Source organism: Pseudophryne corroboree, chromosome 1 (genome assembly GCF_028390025.1).
Source record: "Pseudophryne corroboree isolate aPseCor3 chromosome 1, aPseCor3.hap2, whole genome shotgun sequence".
In the NCBI taxonomy this organism is placed as follows: Eukaryota; Metazoa; Chordata; class Amphibia; order Anura; family Myobatrachidae; genus Pseudophryne; species Pseudophryne corroboree.
In genome coordinates, this window is record NC_086444.1 from 45,168,046 (window position 1) to 45,186,643 (window position 18,598).

General features: G+C 50.1%; 1 protein-coding gene across 2 annotated transcripts in view; it reads left to right on the forward strand.

Moving 5' to 3' along the window:
• Positions 1–15,410: 15,410 nt before the first annotated feature.
• FYTTD1 (forty-two-three domain containing 1) overlaps positions 15,411–18,598 on the forward strand; it is a 112,933-nt gene continuing 109,745 nt past the window's right edge. For both annotated transcript variants that reach the window (XM_063959105.1, XM_063959113.1), the window contains exon 1: positions 15,411–15,563. The gene's annotated coding sequence lies outside the window, so the exon portion shown is untranslated. The remainder of the gene's footprint in view (positions 15,564–18,598) is intronic.

Genomic DNA, 18,598 nt, shown 5'->3' on the forward strand with positions numbered 1-18,598 from the left:
TTGAGGGTCTTTCGACCTGGAACAATATCTCTGAAGCTTCTTGTTTAATCAAGATGCCATCATGTTTACTTGAGGAACTCCCCAAAGACTTGTCACCTCTGCAAAGACTTCTTGGTGGAGGCCCCACTCTCCTGTATGGAGATCGTGTCTGCTGAGGAAGTCTGCTTCCCAGTTGTCCACTCCCGGAATGAAAATTGCTGACAGAGCTCTTACATGTCTTTCTGCCCAGAGGAGAATCCTTGTCACCTCTGCCATTGCCACTCTGCTTTTCGTTCCGCCTTGCCTGTTTATGTACGCGACTACTGTTACATTGTCCGACTGGATCTGCACGGGATGATCTTGAAGAAGATGTACTGCTTGTAGAAGGCCGTTGTAAGTGGCTCTCAATTCCAGAACGTTTATGTGAAGGCAGGTTTCCTGACTTGACCATTTTCCTTGGAAGCTTTCCGCCTGTGTGACAGCTCCCCAGCCTTGGAGACTTGCATCCGTGGTTATTAGGACCCAGTCGTGAATCCCAAACCTGCGTCCCTCTAGTAGGTGAGAACTGTGTAGCCACCACAGGAGCGAAATCCTGGCTTTTGGTGCATGTGTATGTGGGATCCGGACCACTTGTCCAACAGGTCTCACTGGAATACTCTGGCATGAAATCGGCCAAACTGTATGGCCTCATAGGCCGCTACCATTTTCCCCAACAACCGAATGCATTGATGGATCAACACGCTTGTTGGTTTCAATATTTGTTTGACCATTTTCTGGATTTCCAGAGCCTTTTCCACTGGAAGAAATACTCTCCGTACTTCTGTGTCCAGAATCATCCCTAAAAAGGACAATCTTGTCATCGGTTCCAACTGCGACTTTGGAAGTATTGACAGGGAGAGTGCGATGTTCTACACCAACTGTTCCCTGGATCTCACTTTTATCAGAAGATCGTCCAGATAAGGATTATATTCACTCCTTTTTGATGAAGGAGGACCATCATCTCCTCCATCACCTTGGTGACTACCCTCGGTGTCGTGGAGAGTCCGAACGGCAACGTCTGGAACTGGTAATGGCAATCCTGTACTGCGAATCTCAGATAAGCTTGGTGAGGAGGATAAATGGGAACATGCAAGTAAGCATCCTTTATGTCTACTGACACCATGAAGTCCCCCTCCTCCAGACTGGAAATCACTACCCTCAGGGATTCCATCTTGAACATGAACCTTTTCAGGTAGAGATTCAGATTTTTCAGGTTTAAAATCGGTCTGACCGAGCCGTCAGGCTTCGGAACTCCGAAAAGGCTTGTATAAAAACCTTCTCCTTGCTGTGACAAGGGTACCAGGACAATGACCTGATCCTGACATCATTTTTGAATTGCCGTTGTTACTGCCTCTCTTTCTGGAAGAGAAGCTGGCAAGGTCGATTTGAAAAATCGGCATGGGAGGACGTCTTGAAACTCTAGTTTGTACCCATGGGACACTATTTGTAAGACCCATGGGTCCAGGCCAGATTGAATCCAGATTTGACTGAAAAGTTTCAGACGTGCTCCCACCCGAGCGGACTCCCGCAAGGGAGCCCCAGCGTCATGCTGCAGATTTGGCAGAAGCAGGGGTGGACTTCTGCTCCTGCGATCCGGGAGACGCTGCGGATTTCTTTCCTTTTCCCCTTTCCCTACCTGCAAAAAAAGGGGGAACCTTTGGCCTTTTTGTATTTGTTGGCCGAAAGGACTACATGTGAGAGTGATGTGTCTTTTTCGCATCCAGCCCATCACCAAACAAGGCCCCACCTTTATACGGGAGAGCCTCCATATTTCTTTTGGAATCTGCATCAGCATTCCACTGGCGAATCCACAACGCCCTCCGAGCCGATACTGCCATGGTAGCGGTTCTTGATCCCAAGAGACCAATATATTTCATGGTTTCTAGTACGTACGCAGCAGCGTCTTTGATCTGACCTGTTAGGAGTATCTCGTCTCCAGCTATTGTGTCAATGTCTAATGACAAGTTTTCTGACCACTTCTCAATAGCAACACTTCTCAATAGCACTACTCACCCACGCACAGACAATGGTAGGCCTGAGTAGTGTCCCATTGGCCACATCAATAGATCACCTCACTCACTCGCGCCTGTCGGCTCCTTAAGTGAAGCCATTCCAGGCGCAGGGAGAAACACCTTTTCTCTGTTATGACAGGGCCCTGTCTAAAATGCGGGGTGACTCCCACCTTTTGGAAAAAGAAAAGCTGCCTGAATTCCTTTTGGGAATCTGAAATTTCTTTTCAGGTTAAATCAGACTCCCTCCAAGAGACTGTTCCTGAGGTGGAGGGAAAATTACATTACTTCTTTACTAAAGTAAACCCTCTCCTTGTGGTAAAAGAGGGGCTTCGTAACTTCTAACACCACCTTTATAGCTAAAATAAGAATTTACTTACCGATAATTCTATTTCTCGTAGTCCGTAGTGGATGCTGGGAACTCCGTAAGGACCATGGGAATAGCGGCTCCGCAGGAGACTGGGCACAAAAGTAAAAGCTTTAAGACTACCTGGTGTGCACTGGCTCCTCCCCCTATGACCCTCCTCCAAGCCTCAGTTAGGATACTGTGCCCAGACGAGCGTACACAATAAGGAAGGATTTTGAATCCCGGGTAAGACTCATACCAGCCACACCAATCACACCGTACAACCTGTGATCTGAACCCAGTTAACAGCATGATAACAGCGGAGCCTCTGAAAAGATGGCTCACAACAATAAACAACCCGATTTTTGTAACAATAACTATATACAAGTATTGCAGACAATCCGCACTTGGGATGGGCGCCCAGCATCCACTACGGACTACTAGAAATAGAATTATCGGTAAGTAAATTCTTATTTTCTCTGACGTCCTAGTGGATGCTGGGAACTCCGTAAGGACCATGGGGATTATACCAAAGCTCCCAAACGGGCGGGAGAGTGCGGATGACTCTGCAGCACCGAATGAGAGAACTCCAGGTCCTCCTCAGCCAGGGTATCAAATTTGTAGAATTTAGCAAACGTGTTTGCCCCTGACCAAGTAGCTGCTCGGCAAAGTTGTAAAGCCGAGACCCCTCGGGCAGCCGCCCAAGATGAGCCCACTTTCCTTGTGGAATGGGCTTTTACAGATTTTGGCTGTGGCAGGCCTGCCACAGAATGTGCAAGCTGAATTGTACTACAAATCCAACGAGCAATAGTCTGCTTAGAAGCAGGAGCACCCAGCTTGTTGGGTGCATACAGGATAAACAGCGAGTCAGATTTTCTGACTCCAGCCGTCCTGGAAACATATATTTTCAGGGCCCTGACTACGTCCAGAAACTTGGAGTCCTCCAAGTCCCTAGTAGCCGCAGGTACCACAATAGGCTGGTTCAAGTGAAACGCTGAAACCACCTTAGGGAGAAATTGAGGACGAGTCCTCAATTCTGCCCTGTCCGTATGAAAAATTAGGTAAGGGCTTTTATAGGATAAAGCCGCCAATTCTGAGACACGCCTGGCTGAAGCCAGGGCTAACAGCATTACCACTTTCCATGTGAGATATTTTAAGTCCATAGTGGTGAGTGGTTCAAACCAATGTGATTTTAGGAACCCCAAAACTACATTGAGATCCCAAGGTGCCACTGGAGGCACAAAAGGAGGCTGTATATGCAGTACCCCCTTGACAAACGTCTGAACTTCAGGAACTGAAGCCAGTTCTTTCTGGAAGAAAATCGACAGGGCCGAAATTTGAACCTTAATGGACCCTAATTTTAGGCCCATAGACAGTCCTGTTTGCAGGAAATGCAGGAAACGACCCAGTTGAAATTCCTCTGTAGGGGCCTTCCTGGCCTCACACCACGCAACATATTTACGCCAAATACGGTGATAATGTTGCACGGTTACATCCTTCCTGGCTTTGATCAGGGTAGGGATGACTTCATCCGGAATGCCTTTTTCCTTCAGGATCCGGCGTTCAACCGCCATGCCGTCAAACGCAGCCGCGGTAAGTCTTGGAACAGACAGGGTCCCTGCTGGAGCAGGTCCTTTCTTAGAGGTAGAGGCCACGGGTCCTCCGTGAGCATCTCTTGAAGTTCCGGTTACCAAGACCTTCTTGGCCAATCCGGAGCCCGAATATAGTGCTTACTCCTCTCCTTCTTATGATTCTCAGTACCTTGGGTATGAGAGGCAGAGGAGGGAACACATACACTGACTGGTACACCCACGGTATTACCAGAGCGTCCACAGCTATTGCCTGAGGGTCCCTTGACCTGGCGCAATATCTGTCTAGTTTTTTGTTGAGGCGGGACGCCATCATGTCCACCTTTGGTTTTTCCCAACGGTTCACAATCATGTGGAAGACTTCTGGGTGAAGTCCCCACTCCCCCGGGTGGAGGTCGTGTCTGTTGAGGAAGTCTGCTTCCCAGTTGTCCACTCCCGGAATGAACACTGCTGACAGTGCTATCACATGATTTTCCGCCCAGCGAAGAATCATTGCAACTTCTGCCATTGCCCTCCTGCTTCTTGTGCCGCCCTGTCTGTTTACGTGGGCGACTGCCGTGATGTTGTCCGACTGGATCAACACCGGCTGACCCTGAAGCAGAGGCCTTGCTTGACTTAGGGCATTGTAAATGGCCCTTAGTTCCAGGATATTTATGTGAAATGACGTTTCCATGCTTGACCACAAGCCCTGGAAATTTCTTCCCTGTGTGACTGCTCCCCAGCCTCTCAGGCTGGCATCCGTGGTCACCAGGACCCAGTCCTGAATGCCGAATCTGCGGCCCTCTAGAAGATGAGCACTCTGCAACCACCACAGGAGAGACACCCTTGTCCTTGGAGACAGGGTTATCCGCTGATGCATCTGAAGATGCGATCCGGACCATTTGTCCAGCAGATCCCACTGAAAAGTTCTTGCGTGGAATCTGCCGAATGGAATCGCTTCGTAAGAAGCCACCATTTTTCCCAGGACCCTTGTGCATTGATGCACTGACACTTGGCCTGGTTTTAGGAGGTTCCTGACTAGCTCGGATAACTCCCTGGCTTTCTCCTCCGGGAGAAACACCTTTTTCTGGACTGTGTCCAGAATCATCCCTAGGAACAGCAGACGTGTCGTCGGAATCAGCTGCGATTTTGGAATATTTAGAATCCACCCGTGCTGTCGTAGTACTACTTGAGATAGTGCTACTCCGACCTCTAACTGTTCCCTGGACCTTGCCCTTATCAGGAGATCGTCCAAGTAAGGGATAATTAAGACGCCTTTTCTTCGAAGAAGAATCATCATTTCGGCCATTACCTTGGTAAAGACCCGGGGTGCCGTGGACAATCCAAACGGCAGCGTCTGAAACTGATAGTGACAGTTCTGTACCACAAACCTGAGGTACCCTTGGTGAGAAGGGCAAATTGGGACATGGAGGTAAACATCCTTGATGTCCAGAGACACCATATAGTCCCCTTCTTCCAGGTTCGCTATCACTGCTCTGAGTGACTCCATCTTGAATTTGAACCTTTGTATGTAAGTGTTCAAGGATTTCAGATTTAAAATAGGTCTCACCGAGCCGTCCGGCTTCGGTACCACAAACAGCGTGGAATAATACCCCTTTCCCTGTTGTAGGAGGGGTACCTTGATTATCACCTGCTGGGAATACAGCTTGTGAATGGCTTCCAATACCCCCTCCCTGTCGGAGGGAGACGTTGGTAAAGCAGACTTCAGGAACCGGCGAGGGGGAGACGTCTCGAATTCCAATTTGTACCCCTGAGATACTACCTGCAGGATCCAGGGGTCCACTTGCGAGTGAGCCCACTGCGCGCTGAAATTCTTGAGACGACCCCCCACCGTACCTGAGTCCGCTTGTAAGGCCCCAGCGTCATGCTGAGGACTTGGCAGAAGCGGGGGAGGGCTTCTGTTCCTGGGAAGAGGCTGCCTGCTGCAGTCTTTTTCCCCTTCCTCTGCCCCGGGGCAGATATGAGTGGCCTTTTGCCCGCTTGCCCTTATGGGGACGAAAGGACTGGGCCTGAAAAGACGGTGTCTTTTTCTGCTGAGAGGTGACCTGGGGTAAAAAGGTGGATTTCCCAGCCGTTGCCGTGGCCACCAGGTCCGATAGACCGACCCCAAATAACTCCTCCCCTTTATACGGCAATACTTCCATATGCCGTTTGGAATCCGCATCACCTGACCACTGTCGCGTCCATAACCCTCTTCTGGCAGAAATGGACAGCGCACTTACTCTTGATGCTAGAGTGCAAATATCCCTCTGTGCATCTCGCATATATAGAAATGCATCCTTTAAATGCTCTATAGTCAATAATATACTGTCCCTGTCCAGGGTATCAATATTTTCAGTCAGGGAATCCGACCAAGCCACCCCAGCACTGCACATCCAGGCTGAGGCGATTGCTGGTCGCAGTATAACACCAGTATGTGTGTATATACTTTTTAGGATATTTTCCAGCTTCCTATCAGCTGGCTCCTTGAGGGCGGCCGTATCAGGAGACGGTAACGCCACTTGTTTTGATAAGCGTGTGAGCGCCTTATCTACCCTAGGGGGTGTTTCCCAACGCGCCCTAACCTCTGGCGGGAAAGGGTATAATGCCAATAATTTTTTAGAAATTAGCAGTTTTTTATCGGGGGAAACCCACGCTTCATCACACACCTCATTTAATTCATCTGATTCAGGAAAAACTACGGGTAGTTTTTTCACACCCCACATAATACCCTTTTTTGTGGTACTTGTAGTATCAGAAATGTTCAAAACCTCCTTCATTGCCGTGATCATGTAACGTGTGGCCCTACTGGAAAATAAGAATTTACTTACCGATAATTCTATTTCTCGGAGTCCGTAGTGGATGCTGGGGTTCCTGAAAGGACCATGGGGAATAGCGGCTCCGCAGGAGACAGGGCACAAAAAGTAAAGCTTTCCGATCAGGTGGTGTGCACTGGCTCCTCCCCCTATGACCCTCCTCCAAGCCTCAGTTAGGTACTGTGCCCGGACGAGCGTACACAATAAGGGAGGAATTTTGAATCCCGGGTAAGACTCATACCAGCCACACCAATCACACCGTACAACTTGTGATCAAAACCCAGTTAACAGTATGATAACAGAGGAGCCTCTGAAAGATGGCTTCCTAAACAATAACCCGAATTAGTTAACAATAACTATGTACAATTATTGCAGATAATCCGCACTTGGGATGGGCGCCCAGCATCCACTACGGACTCCGAGAAATAGAATTATCGGTAAGTAAATTCTTATTTTCTCTATCGTCCTAGTGGATGCTGGGGTTCCTGAAAGGACCATGGGGATTATACCAAAGCTCCCAAACGGGCGGGAGAGTGCGGATGACTCTGCAGCACCGAATGAGAGAACTCCAGGTCCTCCTTAGCCAGAGTATCAAATTTGTAAAATTTTACAAACGTGTTCTCCCCTGACCACGTAGCTGCTCGGCAAAGTTGTAATGCCGAGACCCCTCGGGCAGCCGCCCAAGATGAGCCCACCTTCCTTGTGGAGTGGGCCTTAACAGATTTAGGCTGTGGCAGGCCTGCCACAGAATGTGCAAGTTGGATTGTGCTACAGATCCAACGAGCAATCGTCTGCTTAGACGCAGGAGCACCCATCTTGTTGGGTGCATACAATATAAACAACGAGTCAGATTTTCTGACTCCAGCTGTCCTTGCAATATATATTTTTAATGCTCTGACAACGTCCAGTAACTTGGAGTCCTCCAAGTCACTTGTAGCCGCAGGCACTACAATAGGCTGGTTCAGATGAAATGCTGACACCACCTTAGGGAGAAAATGCGGACGAGTCCGCAGTTCTGCCCTGTCCGAATGGAAAATCAGATATGGGCTTTTGTAAGATAAAGCTGCCAGTTCTGACACTCTCCTGGCCGAAGCCAGGGCTAGTAACATGGTCACTTTCCATGTGAGATATTTTAAATCCACCTTTTTTAGTGGTTCAAACCAATGAGATTTTAGAAATTCCAAAACCACATTGAGATCCCACGGTGCCACTGGAGGCACCACAGGAGGCTGTATATGCAGCACTCCCTTAACAAAAGTCTGGACTTCAGGAACTGAAGCCAATTCTTTTTGAAAGAAAATCGACAGGGCCGAAATTTGAACCTTAATAGATCCCAATTTGAGACCCATAGACAATCCTGATTGCAGGAAATGTAGGAATCGACCCAGTTGAAATTCCTCCGTCGGAGCACTCCGATCCTCGCACCACGCAACATATCTTCGCCAAATGCGGTGATAGTGTTGCACGGTTACTTCCTTCCTTGCTTTAATCAAAGTAGGAATGACTTTTTCCGGCATGCCTTTTTCCTTTAGGATCCGGCGTTCAACCGCCATGCCGTCAAACGCAGCCGCGGTAAGTCTTGAAACAGACAGGGACCCTGCTGAAGCAAGTCCCTCCTTAGAGGTAGAGGCCACGGATCTTCCGTGATCATCTCTTGAAGTTCCGGGTACCAAGTCCTTCTTGGCCAATCCGGAACCACTAGTATCGTTCTTACGCCTCTTTGCCGTATAATTCTCAATACTTTTGGTATGAGAGGCAGAGGAGGAAACACATACACCGACTGGTACACCCAAGGCGTTACCAGCGCGTCCACAGCTATTGCCTGCGGATCTCTTGACCTGGCGCAATACCTGTCCAGTTTTTTGTTGAGGCGAGACGCCATCATGTCCACCATTGGTCTTTCCCAACGGGTTACCAGCATGTGGAAGACTTCTGGATGAAGTCCCCACTCTCCCGGGTGAAGGTCGTGTCTGCTGAGGAAGTCTGCTTCCCAGTTGTCCACTCCCGGGATGAACACTGCTGACAGTGCTATCACATGATTCTCTGCCCAGCGAAGAATCCTTGCAGCTTCTGCCATTGCACTCCTGCTTCTTGTGCCGCCCTGTCTGTTTACATGGGTGACTGCCGTGATGTTGTCCGGCTGGATCAACACCGGTTTTCCTTGAAGCAGAGGTTCTGCCTGGCTTAGAGCATTGTAGATTGCTCTTAGTTCCAGAATGTTTATGTGAAGAGACGTTTCCAGGCTCGTCCACACTCCCTGGAAGTTTCTTCCTTGTGTGACTGCTCCCCAGCCTCTCAGGCTGGCGTCCGTGGTCACCAGGATCCAATCCTGTATGCCGAATCTGCGGCCCTCCATTAGATGAGCACTCTGCAACCACCACAGAAGAGATACCCTTGTCCTTGGAGACAGGGTTATCCGCTGGTGCATCTGAAGATGCGACCCTGACCATTTGTCCAACAGATCCCTCTGAAAAATTCGTGCATGGAATCTGCCGAATGGAATTGCTTCGTAAGAAGCCACCATTTTTCCCAGGACTCTTGTGCATTGATGTACAGACACCTTTCCTGGTTTTAGGAGGTTCCTGACAAGCTCGGATAACTCCTTGGCTTTTTCCTCCGGGAGAAAAACCTTTTTCTGAACCGTGTCCAGAATCATCCCTAGGAACAGCCAGACGAGTTGTCGGCATTAACTGGGATTTTGGAATATTCAGAATCCAGCCGTGCTGTTTTAGCACTTCTTGAGACAGTGCTAATCCCATCTCTAGCTGTTCTCTGGATCTTGCCCTTATTAGGAGATCGTCCAAGTATGGGATAATTAATACGCCTTTTCTTCGAAGAAGAATCATCATCTCGGCCATTACCTTTGTAAAGACCCGAGGTGCCGTGGACAATCCGAACGGCAGCGTCTGAAACTGATAGTGACAGTTTTGTACAACGAACCTGAGGTACCCCTGGTGTGAGGGGTAAATTGGAACGTGGAGGTACGCATCCTTGATGTCCAAGGACACCATAAAGTCCCCTTCTTCCAGGTTCGCTATCACTGCTCTGAGTGACTCCATTTTGAACTTGAACTTCTTTATGTACAGGTTCAAGGACTTCAGATTTAGAATAGGTCTTACCGAGCCGTCCGGCTTCGGTACCACAAATAGAGTGGAATAATACCCCTTTCCCTGTTGTAGAAGAGGTACCTTGACTATCACCTGCTGAGAGTACAGCTTGTGAATGGCTTCCAAAACCGTCTCCCTTTCGGAGGGGGACGTTGGTAAAGCAGACTTCAGGAAACGGCGAGGCGGATCTGTCTCTAGTTCCAACCTGTACCCCTGAGATATTATCTGCAGGATCCAGGGATCTACCTGCGAGTGAGCCCACTGCGCGCTGAAATTCTTGAGACGACCGCCCACCGCCCCCGAGTCCGCTTGAGAAGCCCCAGCGTCATGCTGAGGCTTTTGTAGAAGCGGGGGAGGGCTTCTGTTCCTGGGAAGGAGCTGCCTGTTGGTGTCTCTTCCCCCTTCCTCTGCCTCGTGGCAGATATGAATATCCCTTTGCTCTCTTGTTTTTAAAGGAACGAAAGGGCTGCGGTTGAAAAGTCGGTGTCTTTTTCTGTTGGGGAGTAGCTTGAGGTAAAAAGGTGGATTTCCCGGCTGTAGCCGTGGCCACCAAATCTGATAGACCGACTCCAAATAACTCCTCCCCTTTATACGGCAAAACTTCCATATGCCGTTTTGAGTCCGCATCGCCTGACCACTGTCGCGTCCATAAACTTCTTCTGGCCGAAATGGACATAGCACTTACCCGTGATGCCAGTGTGCAGATATCCCTCTGTGCATCACGCATATAAAGAAATGCATCCTTTATTTGCTCTAAAGACAGTAAAACATTGTCCCTATCCAGGGTATCAATATTTTCAATCAGGGACTCTGACCAAGCTACTCCAGCACTGCACATCCAGGCTGTCGCTATAGCTGGTCGTAGTATAACACCTGTATGTGTGTATATACTTTTTTGGATATTTTCCATCCTCCTATCTGCTGGATCTTTAAGTGCGGCCGTCTCAGGAGAGGGTAACGCCACTTGTTTAGATAAGCGTGTGAGCGCCTTGTCCACCCTAGGAGGTGTTTCCCAGCGCGCCCTAACCTCTGGCGGGAAAGGGTATAAAGCCAATAACTTCTTTGAAATTAGCATCTTTTTATCGGGGGCAACCCACGCTTCATCACATACATCATTTAGTTCTTCTGATTCAGGAAAAACTATAGGTAGTTTTTTCACACCCCACATAATACCCTGTTTAGTGGTACCTGTAGTATCAGCTAAATGTAACGCCTCCTTCATTGCCAAAATCATATAACGTGTGGCCCTACTGGAAAATACGGTTGATTCGTCACCGTCGCCACTGGAATCAGTGCCTGTGTCTGGGTCTGTGTCGACCGACTGAGGCAAAGGGCGTTTTACAGCCCCTGACGGTGTTTGAGGCGCCTGGACAGGCACTAACTGATTGTCCGGCCGTCTCATGTCGTCAAACGACTGCTTTAGCGTGTTGACACTATCCCGTAATTCCATAAATAAAGGCATCCATTCTGGTGTCGACCCCCTAGGAGGTGACATCCCCATATTTGGCAATTGCTCCGCCTCCACACCAATATCGTCCTCATACATGTCGACACACACGTACCGACACACAGCAGACACACAGGGAATGCTCTTAACGAAGACAGGACCCCACTAGCCCTTTGGGGAGACAGAGGGAGAGTTTGCCAGCACACACCAAAAGCGCTATATATGACAGGGATAGCCTTATAATAAGTGCTCCCTGTATAGCTGCTTTTATAATATAATTTTTGCCACTATTTTGCCCCCCCTCTCTTGTTTTACCCTGTTTCTGTAGTGCACTGCAGGGGAGAGACCTGGGAGCCGTCCTGACCAGCGGAGCTGTGTAAGGAAAATGGCGCTGTGTGCTGAGGAGATAGGCCCCGCCCCTTTTTCGGCGGGCTCGTCTCCCGCTCTTTAGTGTATTCTGGCAGGGGTTAAATATCTCCATATAGCCCCCGGAGGCTATATGTGAGGTATTTTTTAGCCAAATAGGTTTTCATTTGCCTCCCAGGGCGCTCCCCTCCCAGCGCCCTGCACCCTCAGTGACTGCCGTGTGAAGTGTGCTGAGAGGAAAATGGCGCACAGCTGCAGTGCTGTGCGCTACCTTTAGAAGACTGAGGAGTCTTCTGCCGCCGATTCTGGACCTCTTCATGTTTCAGCATCTGCAAGGGGGCCGGCGGCGAGGCTCCGGTGACCATCCAGGCTGTACCTGTGATCGTCCCTCTGGAGCTGATGTCCAGTAGCCAAGAAGCCAATCCATCCTGCACGCAGGTGAGTTCACTTCTTCTCCCCTAAGTCCCTCGTTGCAGTGATCCTGTTGCCAGCAGGACTCACTGTAAAATAAAAAACCTAAGCTAAACTTTCTCTAAGCAGCTCTTTAGGAGAGCCACCTAGATTGCACCCTTCTCGGCCGGGCACAAAAATCTAACTGAGGCTTGGAGGAGGGTCATAGGGGGAGGAGCCAGTGCACACCACCTGATCGGAAAGCTTTACTTTTTGTGCCCTGTCTCCTGCGGAGCCGCTATTCCCCATGGTCCTTTCAGGAACCCCAGCATCCACTAGGACGATAGAGAAAACACGTTTGTTTCCTCACCGTCGACACTGGAGTCAGTGTCCGTGTCTGGGTCTGTGTCGACCATCTGAGGTAACGGGCGCTTTAGAGCCCCTGACGGTGTTTGAGACGCCTGGACAGATACTAACTGATTTGCCGGCTGTCTCATGTCGTCAACAGTCTTTTGTAAAGTGCTGACGCTATCACGTAATTCCTTCCATAAGACCATCAAGTCAGGTGTCGAATCCCTAGGGGGTGACATCACTATTACAGGCAATTGCTCCGCCTCCATACCATTTTCCTCCTCATACATGTCGACACAACGTACCGACACACAGCACACACACAGGGAATGCTCTGATAGAGGACAGGACCCCACTAGCCCTTTGGGGAGACAGAGGGAGAGTTTGCCAGCACACACCAGAGCGCTATATATATACAGGGATAACCTTATATAAGTGTTTTTCCCTTATATAGTGCCCCCCCTCTCTTGTTTTACCCTGTTTCTGTAGTGTAGGACTGCAGGGGAGAGTCAGGGAGACGTCCTTCCAGCGGAGCTGTGAGGGAAAATGGCGCTTGTGTGCTGAGGAGATAGGCTCCGCCCCCTTCTCGGCGGCCTTTCTCCCGCTTTTTTAAGGAAAAACTGGCAGGGGTTAAATGCATCCATATAGCCCAGGAGCTATATGTGATGTATCTTTCGCCATCTAAGGTGTTTTTATTGCGTCTCAGGGCGCCCCCCCCCCAGCGCCCTGCACCCTCAGTGACCGGAGTGTGAAGTGTGCTGAGAGCAATGGCGCACAGCTGCGGTGCTGTGCGCTACCTTATTGAAGACAGGACGTCTTTTGCCGCCGATTTCCCGGACCTCTTCTGTCTTCTGGCTCTGTAAGGGGGCCGGCGGCGCGGCTCTGGGACCCATCCATGGCTGGGCCTGTGATCGTCCCTCTGGAGCTAATGTCCAGTAGCCTAAGAAGCCCAATCCACTCTGCACGCAGGTGAGTTCGCTTCTTCTCCCCTTAGTCCCTCGGTGCAGTGAACCTGTTGCCAGCAGGACTCACTGAAAATAAAAAAACTATACTTAAACTTTTTCACTAAGCAGCTCAGGAGAGCCACCTAGTGTGCACCCTTCTCGTTCGGGCACAAAAATCTAACTGAGGCTTGGAGGAGGGTCATAGGGGGAGGAGCCAGTGCACACCAGGTAGTCCTAAAGCTTTTACTTTTGTGCCCAGTCTCCTGCGGAGCCGCTATTCCCATGGTCCTTACGGAGTTTCCAGCATCCACTAGGACGTCAGAGAAAACATGTTTTTAATGCTTTTTTGCTAATTTAGGACCTATTCCCCTGGAATCACTAGTGTTGACACAGGAAACAGAGTCCGTGTCGGTATCAGTTTGTACTATTTTTGCAAATTTGTATGTGACCCAGAGGGGTCCCTGTGGATGAAAGGCAGAACTATTAAAAATCACATCTTCAACAGATTATATTCAGTTTTCTGTATGAGATTCAGTAGTGATTCACACTATCATGTAACCTTTCACCCAGTCAGGCTCTTGGTGTCATATTAATCCTCTGTGTCTCTAACATGTCTCCCACAGAGGAAGAGATTCCCTGCCACAGATATGTCACACACGTGCTCAACCACACCACAGACACTCCGGGACTTATAGGGGACAGACCCACAGTAAAATCTGTCAGAGGGACACAGATAGGATTTGCCAGTTCACAACCCAGCGCCAGTTACACAATGTCTGTGAAAACAAAATGCCCACTGACATACAGCGCTTTTATAATGCTAATCACACAATTATATAGCACCAAATTCACTGTGCCCCCCCCCCCCTGTTTTGCACCCTGAAACTTGTTCAGTAGTGGAGGAGGACCAGCCTTGTCTCTGCAGCCTGAGGAGAGAGAGAAAATGGCGCTGAACAGTGTGCTGGCTGACTTAGGAGGAAGCTCCACTCTTCAATGGTGTGTTTCTCCTCAGCTTTTATGAGGTAATTTTTTATACTGGCGGGGGTAGGACTGTGCCTCAGCAACTTATGCCCCTTATTTATGCAAGTTTCCATAGGTTTCATGCTGCCCAGGGCACCCCCCCCCCGCGCCCTGCAGTGCCTGTGTATGCGTGGGCAACATGGCGCGCTGCGCTCCCGCCAGCCGTGCGGTACCGTTAGCCGCCACTTTCTTGATTGAAGATCTGTCTTCTAACACTCACCTGTCTTCTGACTTCTGGCTCTGTGAGGGGGGTGACGGCGTGCTGTGGGAGTGAGCATCTAGGCACGGCTAGCGTTCAGTTCCCTTCAGGAGCTAATGGTGTCCTGTCAGCCAGAAGCAGAGCCATGAAACTCTTTAGGAAGTTGGTTCCTACTTCTGCCCCCTCAGTCCCACGAAGCAGGGAGACTGTTGCCAGCAGATCTCCCTGAAAATAAAAAACCTAACATAAGTCTTTTCAGAGAAACTCAGTAGAGCTCCTCAGAGTGCATCCAGTCGACCTGGGCACATTTCTAAAACTGAGGTCTGGAGGAGGGGCATAGACTGGGAGGAGCCAGTTCACACCCTTGAAAAGTCTTAAAGTGCCCATGGCTCCTGCGGAACCGTCTATACCCCATGGTCATGAAATGGATCCCAGCATCCTCTAGGACGTATGAGAAATAGTTATGATAATCTGATTGTTTTATATTCAGAATTCTTAAGTGTCAATTATTATTTTTATTTTTTGTAAAGTTCCTAGGTACATAAAAGCCAAATAAATGAATCACCAATACACTGGATTGGTAACAACCCTCCTGTGCTGCACTATATCACACTCCCCCTGTACTGCACTATATAACACTCCTCCTGTGCTGTACTGTATAACACACCCACTGTACAACACTCACACTGTGCTGCTCTGTATAACACTCCCCCTGTGCTACACTGTATAACACTCACACTGTGCTGCGCTACAGAGCACTCCCCCTGTGCTGCTGCCATAGTAACGCTGTGTCTCGGGACTACATCTCCCGGCGTGCCCCGCGGCCGCGCTGTGCTGCCACGTGGTCGAGCGGCGGGGCGGGATCGGTGACGCCACACGGGCCCTGTGTCAGACTCAGACAGCAACAGCAGCCGCTTCTGCCCTGGTGTGAGGCTGGAACAGGCGGCCCGGCTCTCCGGGGAGCCCTGCACCCACTACCGAGGTACGTACCATGGCCTGGGCCGCTGCCATTGTCGACCACAAACCCTGAGGGCAGCAGTTGGTGCAAGATGGGTGACCCCCAAGCTGTGTGTGTGTGGTCGTCCCGGCTGCTCTTCCCAGCACCCCCAGCTCGGCTCTCTGCCTTTGTGTACCACGGTGTCACTATTACCCCTCAGCCATAGTGACGGGGGTGTTGGTATTGGGGAGAGGTCATCAGGTGGTCGGGAGAGGGGGCTTGCAGGGGGCTGCTGGCATTGTGTGGGTGCAGGCATTGGTGGAGGGTGCAGGTAGGGGTGGGGGTGCTGCCATTAGGTGGGTGCATTGGGGAGAGGGGAGCTGGCATTTAGGGGGTGCTGTCATTGGGTGGGTGCAGGCATGGTGGGTATGGAGCGCAGGCATTGGGGGTTGGTGGCACACAGGCATTGAGGCTGCAGGAGTTGGGTTAGGGAGTGTATTTGAGAGACTAGACCCCAGCTGGTGCTACCCTCAGGGCTGACCTCCCTAGGCTCCAGCTGCTACTGGCCAGCTGCACCATGGTGCCCCATTGGGGGTGAGACTTATGTGCCCATCTGGCCCTTATTACACTGATGCAGTACGTGTGTCTCCGGCTTTGATGTCAGACAGGCAGTGATCCCTCTTTCTGCCACACTGATAAAACAATGTTATCCTGTTTTCTCTAACGTCCTAAGTGGATGCTGGGGATTCCGTAAGGACCATGGGGAATAGCGGCTCCGCAGGAGACTGGGCACAAAAGTAAAGCTTTAGAACTACCTGGTGTGCACTGGCTCCTCCCCCTATGACCCTCCTCCAAGCCTCAGTTAGATTTTTGTGCCCGAACGAGAAGGGTGCACACTAGGTGGCTCTCCTGAGCTGCTTAGTGAAAAGTTTAGTTTTAGGTTTTTTATTTTCAGTGAGACCTGCTGGCAACAGGCTCACTGCATCGAGGGACTAAGGGGAGAAGAAGCGAACTCACCTGCGTGCAGAGTGGATTGGGCTACTTAGGCTACTGGACATTAGCTCCAGAGGGACGATCACAGGCCCAGCCATGGATGGGTCCCAGAGCCGCGCCGCCGGCCCCCTTACAGAGCCAGAAGACAGAAGAGGTCCGGAAAAATCGGCGGCAGAAGACGTCCTGTCTTCAATAAGGTAGCGCACAGCACCGCAGCTGTGCGCCATTGCTCTCAGCACACTTCACACTCCGGTCACTGAGGGTGCAGGGCGCTGGGGGGGGGGCGCCCTGAGACGCAATAAAAACACCTTAGATGGCGAAAAATACATCACATATAGCTCCTGGGCTATATGGATGAATTTAACCCCTGCCAAAATACACAAAAAAACGGGAGATAAGGCCGCCGAGAAGGGGGCGGAGCCTATCTCCTCAGCACACTGGCGCCATTTTCCCTCACAGCTCCGTTGGAGGGAAGTTCCCTGGCTCTCCCCTGCAGTCACTACACTACAGAAAGGGTTAAAAAAGAGAGGGGGGGCACTAATTACGCGCAATATTAAAAAATACAGCAGCTATAAGGGGAAAAACACTTATATAAGGTTATCCCTGTATATATATAGCGCTCTGGTGTGTGCTGGCAAACTCTCCCTCTGTCTCCCCAAAGGGCTAGTGGGGTCCTGTCCTCTATCAGAGCATTCCCTGTGTGTGTGCTGTGTGTCGGTACGTTTGTGTCGACATGTATGAGGAGAAAAATGATGTGGAGACGGAGCAGATTGCCTGTAATAGTGATGTCACCCCCTAGGGGGTCGACACCTGAGTGGATGAACTGTTGGAAGGAATTACGTGACAGTGTCAGCTCTGTATAAAAGACAGTGGTTGACATGAGACAGCCGGCTACTCAGCTTGTGCCTGTCCAGACGTCTCATAGGCCGTCAGGGTCTCTAAAGCGCCCGTTACCTCAGATGGCAGATATAGACGCCGACACGGATACTGACTCCAGTGTCGACGGTGAAGAGACAAATGTGACTTCCAGTAGGGCCACACGTTACATGATTGAGGCAATGAAAAATGTTTTTACACATTTCTGATAATACGAGTACCACCAAAAAGGGGTATTATGTTCGGTGAGGAAAAACTACCTGTAGTTTTCCTGAATCTGAGAAATTAAATGAGGTGTGTGATAATGCGTGGGTTTCCCCCGATAACAACTGATAATTTCTAAAATGTTATTGGCATTATATCCTTTCCTGCCAGAGGTTAGGGTGCGTTGGGAAACACCCCCTAGGGTGGATAAAGCGCTCACAAGCTTGTAAGAACAAGGGCTCTACCCTCTCCTGAGATGGCCGCCCTTAAGGATCCTGCTGATAGAAAGCAGGAGGGTATCCTAAAATGTATTTACACACATACTGGTGTTATTCTGCGACCAGCAATCGCCTCAGCCTGGATGTGCAGTGCTGGGTTGGCGTGGTCGGATTCCCTGACTGAAAATATTGATACCCTAGATAGGGACAGTATATTATTGCCTATAGAGCATTTAAAAGATGCATTTCTATATATGCGTGATGCACAGCGGAATATTTGCCGACTGGCATCAAGTATAAGTGCGTTGTCCATTTCTGCCAGTAGAGGGTTATGGACACGACAGTGGTCAGGTGATGCGGATTCCAAACGGCATTTGGAAGTATTACCTTATTAAGGGGAGGAGTTATTTGGGGTCGGTCTTTCAGACCTGGTGGCCACGGCAACAGCTGGGAAATCCACGTTTGTACCCCAGGTCGCCTCTCAACATAAGAAGACGCCGTATTATCAGGCGCAGTCTTTTCGTGGGCAAGGGGGCAAAAGGTTCCTCATTTCTGCCCCGTGAGAGAGGAAAAAGGCTGCAGAAATCAGCCAGTTCCCAGGAACAGAAACCCTCTCCCGCCTCTGCCAAGCCCTCAGTATGACGCTGGGGCTTTACAAGCAGAATCAGGCACGGTGGGGGCCCGTCTCAATGAATTTCAGCGCGCAGTGGGCTCACTCGCAAGTAGACCCCTGGATCCTTCAGGTGATATCTCAGGGGTACAAATTGGAATTCGAGACGTCTCCCCCTC